General features: G+C 35.9%; 1 pseudogene; it reads left to right on the forward strand.

Moving 5' to 3' along the window:
- Nucleotides 1–7,365: 7,365 nt before the first annotated feature.
- LOC122788439 lies at nt 7,366–7,543 on the forward strand (annotated as a pseudogene).
- The last annotated feature ends 218 nt before the right edge of the window (nt 7,544–7,761 follow it).

Genomic DNA, 7,761 nt, shown 5'->3' on the forward strand with positions numbered 1-7,761 from the left:
TATCTTCTTGTGCCATTTAAGCTACAGTATGTGTAGCTAAGCAATGGGCAAACCTGCGCACCTATGGTTAAATTTAATCTGTTTGATAAAAAAAGTGTTCAGATTATTATATTTTAAATACTTGTATGGGGTGTTGCTAGGGTAATGGGATTTGTTTTTAATGTACATTTTCTGATAGATTTGAAGTCTAACACTCGTATGTTTGTCATTATTGATGAGATCATCCCAGTGATTTGGCAGGGTAAATGAGGGACAGACCAGACGTATGTGTCACATATCTGTTCATTCTGCATTGATCTATGTTGTTGGGGTCTGCAACCCCCTATGAGCAGTCTCGCTCATTGCAATTACCAAACAGCAGTTCTTGACTGCAGGGGCATGTATATTGTGAGAGGTCTGCTCTCAGACACTCCCCCTGCCACTCATCCATGCTCCGTGTCCATTTAGGAGCTGAAGCACTGCTCCTTCATTGCTATGCATGGCGCACTGCCATGCTGCTCTTAAACGGTCGCTTCCGTGCAGGAATAAGCTATTCCTGCATGGACCCTTACTGAATCCCAGGGTATAGGTACATGTATCACTTTGTAATAGTTGCCACTTTGTAACACCACTGCGTATATTTATATTTATCAATCACTTGTTACAGTATGTATGAGTCTCTAAAACAAGTAGATATAATGTAAGTAACTCATGTTGTTATATATGTTGAATACAACCTACATTCGTAATTGAAATAAGTTTACTACGTGATGTCTTTTGTTAGCAGGTCCCCTATCAGAGATGTTAACAAACATTCCTCCATTCAGCAAACTTTTGTAGCTTCAGGCACAATCAGTAGGGTAACGTACTTCAAATAACTCTGTACGCTGCATAAAAATAAAACTAAAGCAAGTACTACAGTGAAATTTCAATCAATTCCATGACCAACTCAGGGGATTCCTTCACAGCAAACTTGGGTTGGATTATTAATTTGTTTATTTAGTTTTTTTTTTTTTTGTGATCACTGGTCATTCTGAACTTGCTCAACGTGACAGGCAGATGACAGTTTGACCACTCCATAGGCTAACAAATTAAAACACTCTGTCCTACTCCCACTACTATCCTTTAACATTAAAAGACGCATTACTATCCTTAAATCTTTTAACATTAAAAGTCATCTACATAATGCTTACAACTTACATTTACTCTCTTTACTACTAAAAATATGCTGAACATATTTTGTCTCAAAATAAATTCACTAAGACATAAAAATCATATAATGGCAACAAGTTTATTGATTCCAGAACACATTAGTAGATACTGAGATTGCCAAAGGCAAATCTAAAATGGCTTACTACCATGATTAACTTAAAACTCAGACTGTTAGCTTAGCTTACATGTTACCATTTGGAATATTCTTCCAACTGTAATTCATATTCTGAAGCTGACAGCAACAACATGCAATCATCATTTAATGATAGCCCAGACTACTTTTGCATTTCAGAATGTTTTAAAACTCTGAACAGGTTTCCCATGAACTCGCATGCAGTAATTCTCCTTTACACGTGAATTCATAAAACATTTGTTGTATCCACAGTCACAAGCACAATGGCAATCCGTCTAGTTATACTCTTTTGAAAAGGTTGTTTGTTCACAGTGCAACTTTACACATAAAGTACAAGTATTTCCTCTTTTCTCAATCTTGAAGGAACACACACACACAGACACACACACACACACACACACACACACACACACACACACACACACACACACACACACACACACACACACACACGCACACACACATGCGCACACACACACACACACACACACACACACACACACACACACACACACACACACACACACTCACACACACACACACACACACACACACACACACACACACACACACACACACACACACACACACACACACACACACACGGACATACTAACTTTGGTCCAAGCATACATTCTCACAAAACACAAATATATTTTCTACCTAGCTTGGTCAGAAGGAATGTCTAAATAAAAAAATAATTCTGACATTTGTGCTTTCAGTTTCCCAACCTTTTAACAGTTCCCTATTTTAATTCATTTATTAACTTATGAATTACACTTTTACTCTCTTGCAAAAGAGGGTACAATAGACCTGAGCAAAAACTATATCAGATAACCATCTGATTGTTCTCATCCTCAGATCAGCAGTGAGAAGTAGCTCAATAGCATTATCGACAGGTGCAAGAAAAATAAATACAAACACTAAGTTGGAAATGCATTTGTCACATTCCACTTTAATAAAACAACCACACACCAAAAAGACTTTTGATAACCTTTATTCTTGAACATAATAAATGTATCAACTTTATTAAACATAACTTCATTTCAATGGAGAGTGAAACATTAAATGATCATCAGTAAGGGCAGCGTACCACCACTCACCCTTGGAATAAGCAGCGTCCCCCATTTGCTTGCTTATCCTCACATTTTCAAGGCAGTGTTCTCCCACTCACCTTCAACCCAGCACCTCTTTCCAAACCAAACCACCAAGTCCAAACAGCATCCACTGACACTATTCCACCTCTCCAAAGTCTTTCCACAAATTATCCACCGGGGGGAGGACAGAAGAGGGGCAAGCCTGTCCCTCTTCTCTGCCTGATTCCCAATCACAAAACCCCACATCTCCCAACCCCACAAATGTCATAACCAATGAGGGAGGGATGGGAGGGCAACAAAATCATGCCAACAAGTGGATATCCTCAGTCAATTCCCCACCTCAAAAGACCTAAAGACCTTCCCCCCTCCCTAGTTCACTTCCTCCCTTCCTCCAACACTTACTTAACCCTTTCTTGCCTAATCCCCACTAGCTTGTTTAACCAAACATCCTACCTACCTTCCTTTAACACCCATCTCCACCCCTCCCAAAGATGTTCCATGACAAATTTGTCTGTTGCAAACTTGATATACTGACTCGAGTGTTTGAATGGTAGCACTCTGTGCATTTATAAACACATATACTCTATGACTATCAGTAATTCATTAATACATATTTTGTACTATCCTCATCATTAAGGTTCTACACATAAAACATATCAAAATTATAATGATGATCGTTACAGCTAAAAGCATTTTAAAATCTACCTCACATGGAAGTAGATCGGTTATCTGTGCCCATGTTGCACTATCAGCTCCTTTGGCATGTGAAAATTCTACAGATTGCTATGGTGTAGCCAAATGATCCTTAATTTAACTTTACTGGCTGAAATATTTTGGGCACTATTTTTATTTCCTAACGAATAATATCTTATACATATTTGTACTACTACTACTGCTCTTACTAGACTTACACGAAGCGCTCTACTACTAACATTATTCCTGCTGGTTGTCCCGATATGCATTAAAGTCAGGTCTTTTGTAACTATCTCCCGAAGGCAAATGCTCTGTTACGATCCTTTGATTTCTGATGCTCCATGAACATCAAATAACTCGAATACTTGCAGCCTGATTTATTATATTCTGGATTTCTGTAAGCAACCTTTACTACTTGTTTCCTTGGGTAGTTATATGACTCATTTTGGCCAACATATCACAATCACCATACCACTCTGCTTTTTAAAGCGTATGCCTAAATACTGTTAGGTGTGATGTTGCACTGCAAAATCTGTTCGATCATATATACATGTTGTGCTTATCGTAAAAATCATAGACACGTACTGTGCATATTCTAAAAATCATCTGGTAAAGATTATCATATCATACTGAACATTTAAATAACTGTATTTCATATTATAAAATTCTAACAAAATCTTCTTCCCTAATAATAATAATACCATTTGCTAACCAGTTAGGTCCACTGGATAAGCAGCTTGTTTTTAGTGGCAACCCTGGAGTAATGTCTGGTGAAGTGACTTGCTTAAGGACACGCAGTAGGCAAATGAGGGCTAAGAGAATCGAGTCCTGCACCAAAGGAACTATAGCTCACAGCCTTAAACCTTTGTACCAACTGCCAGACTCATTGCTGATACCGTTAAATCTGTTTTAATGACTAAACTAGTCCCTAGATAAGTATTACTATAAAATAAAACCACAGCCAGTAAAAGTGGGTCACACTGTATTAGTAACTATGATAGGTGTCATCTGTATATATGTTCCAGTTAGAATTTTACACTAAAATAGTGTAAAACATGTATTACACGTAGTAATTATTTCCCCTTCTGAGTCTGCAAATACATTCTACAAAACCTAAATTTTACTAAGAAATCTGAACACTCTTAGTTTTGTCCTCATTAGATATGCAACAAATAAATTCTGAAATAAAGTATGTCTTGTAATACCCGGGGCCCTTAGGTTAACAGGAAAAATAACACTTCTTGTTTTTCTTTGCATCTTCCAAGACTGTTTTAATTCAATGTTTAATATTTATAAACACTATATTTTTACATACCACAGATACACAATGTTTCCAAGAAATGATATCCTGAACATACCTCAGTTTGTGTTACATTTTAAAAATAACCCCCACAATTCATCCCACAAAAGGACACAATATTTTGCAAGTCTCTGTATGGCAACACCAACAAAATTTTCTTTTAAATAACCCAACAATTCAGTGTGTATATGGAGGGGGGTGTATCTCGTATATAATTACATGTCAACAAATCCACAAATGCCTCTTACAGAAAATCATACAGAAAATACCCTGCAAAAGTCATTTTAAGAAAATTGTGTGGAAAATATTCTGATTGTTTTCTACAATAAATGGAATGTCTGCATTAAAGCAAAATATTGCTACCTGGAATTTTCATATAAAGAAAGATTAACTGCTAATAAAATTATTTTCACCTTTAAAATGCAACATGCACAGAATCATGGATTTGCACTCATATCAGAACCGTTACTGAAAACAATAAAGCAGTCATATTTGGAATTTACTAATCATTTTGCTTACAGACAACATATGGATTTCATTACATTAAAACAAACTGGTATTAAATATTTTTCCAGATTGCGTGAATGTGTAAAAACATTAATTTTCTTTTAATTTGTCACATTTACTTTTCACAAAAGTAAATATTAAAAAGGACATTTACAAATTAGACTTTCTCCCTGTGTAACAGACATTTTCTGTTTCCAAGCAGCCATTAAGATTGCTGCCAAGAGTGTCTTAATTTATGGCATGTAAGATTATTTTATTCCTGTCTCTTGAAGGTCAGAGGTGAGCCACTGAGAGACACTGGAAAAATAAAAGAATGCACCATCTGCATTTTTGCCATGAAAGCTGAATTTCTTTGCTGTAACAGTTTTTGCAGATGTCATTTTACAGTCACTGAAAATGGACTTTATCTTCATGTGTCATTGCCTGGATATAGTAGACTCTTACTCACAGATCAGTTGTTTGCATGCCAAAAACCATGCACAGGCACATGATGCTACTTCTCCTAAGATTAATCTTACCATGTTGTTTAACTTAAGACATCATTAGAAGGCACTGCTGTAATATTTTTAGCCATACACATACCAGTTAAACTTTGCACTGCAAAAAAAATACATTTTGAAGTTGAATTGCCATAAATAGTATACCATACTCTCCCTCTATGTCTCCTTGGTAATGCTATGTGTATGCACACTGAAACTGTATTAATCTGTACAGCTGTCATTAATATATTTTAAGAACAAAAAGCATTCATTTATTTGCTTCTAGCTCAAGGAACCTCCATGTAAAACTTACTCAGACATTGCAGGTACACAATTAGAAAAACTAATGTTTGCCCTCTGCCCATGCATCTGGCAGCATGAAGAAATGTTGGAGTGGTACATGATTTCAGTTTTGTTCACTGACAAGATATACAGTATTGAGGGGTAAGGTCTACTGTCCTAGCCTTTTTATCTTCTGACAATTTCTCCATCATAACATTCCAAAGCTCTATTCTAATGATTAGTGAGGAGTGCTTAATGATGGATATATTCCTTCCTTCTTAATGGCACAACTCCCTCTTCATCTGCCATGCTGAATCATACACTTTGCAGGCAAATGAAAACACATACTAGATTATTTTTATAAATCTGGCTCAACTAATGTAAACATGCTGAACACTGCCTTCTGAAAGCAAATTCACTAAGACATAAAATCATGACACGGCAGCAAGGTTTAGTGATTCCAGAATAGATTAGCAGCTGCTGAAATTACACAAATGGCAGACTATGAAGACTATGGCAACTAACTTAAAATTCAGCAGGCTTGCAAATACCTTTTAGAATATTTGTCCAATCATAATTCATATTCTTATGCTGAGAGCATTAACACATAATCATTATCTAATGACAGTCCAGACTGATACATTTCAAAATGTTCCTAAACGGTGAGCAGCTTTCCCATGATCTCACATGCAGCAAAATTCCTTTTATACAATTCATATAGCACTTGTTATATCCAGAGTTATAAGCACAACGGCAGTCTGTCTAATTATTCTTTTTTATGTTGCCTTTTATAGTGCAACATTTACATATGAAGCTCAACTATTCTCTCAACTCAATCTTGAAATAAGCACAATAATTCCCTTTGGCATAGTTCACTTTCTCACAGAACACAAATATAGTTAGAGCCATTTGCTTTCCCAATTTTTCTGACAAAGTATTATGTAGAGAATTTATAAAAGCTGCTAAATGATTACACTCCACAAAAGCATGCTTCCAGTTACCTCTTTCTTCCCCAATACACTTCCCACATTTGCTATCTACCTAAAGAAAAAAAAAGTCTTTGAAATCTTCTTGGAGTATAAAATACCTATGAAAACACTTCCAACAAAAATTCTAAACCCACTGGACTTTGTTGCATACTTGGGAGCTATGCATATGGTATTAATTGACGATGAAATGAAGACTTTATTAGTTAATATATTAAACCCTGAAGACACCATGATGATAATAGTATGCTATAGATTCCCTAATTTGAATAAGAAAGTATGTAAGGGAGCCTTATAAAAAATATTGAGTAGAGTTAATACTATTGATTCTTTTAGAAGACTTTAACTATGGGGCTATAATGTGGAAGATGTGAAGTGCTAATAGTCACAATCCAGTTTATTGATATGTTAACATTCCATTGCTTGATCTGTGTAGTAGAATAAAAGACAAGAAAAGAAAGTATATAGGATCTATTAATTACAAATGAAGCAAACATGATAACTAATATAAATATAGGTTATCCTCTAGGTCAATTAAACCATAATTCATAAAAGAAATTTTATAACAAAGATTGAAAAAGTATGATTATAGTAAAGTGAATCATAAAATAGTGAGCAGCGAGAGCAACAAAAACATCATCTACTGATGGTATTCATTCTATTTTAGAAAAAACATCTGAAGTAATGAAGCTGAATCATCACTTCTTGGCTTTTTGGCTATGATCAAGAGTGGTATGTGTTCTTATCAGTTCAATTTCTGATATATCCCTTATCTGGGGAGCAGTTTAAAAGAATAGGTTGAAGAGACAGATATGTCACCCAGAGATTGCCACTCCTTTAGAATAAACTCCCACTTCATGTGAAGGAGAGCTCCTCAATGAACCTATTTAAGTGCAACTTTGACAATTGGGGTGGCACCTATGTCCCTTGTGGACAGGGGCAGTTGGTGCTAATCACTGATTCACTCTGCTAACAATGACCATCTAACTATGGTCAGCTAGGGAACAAGGGTATTACATGGTTAGGCTTGTTAAGGCCCTAGGAATATTAGCCTAGTAACCTCCTATGAACCTAATGAATGCACATTATTAGG

Source organism: Protopterus annectens, chromosome 13.part0 (genome assembly GCF_019279795.1).
Source record: "Protopterus annectens isolate FY-2018-M chromosome 13.part0, PAN1.0, whole genome shotgun sequence".
Lineage (NCBI taxonomy): Eukaryota > Metazoa > Chordata > Ceratodontiformes > Protopteridae > Protopterus > Protopterus annectens.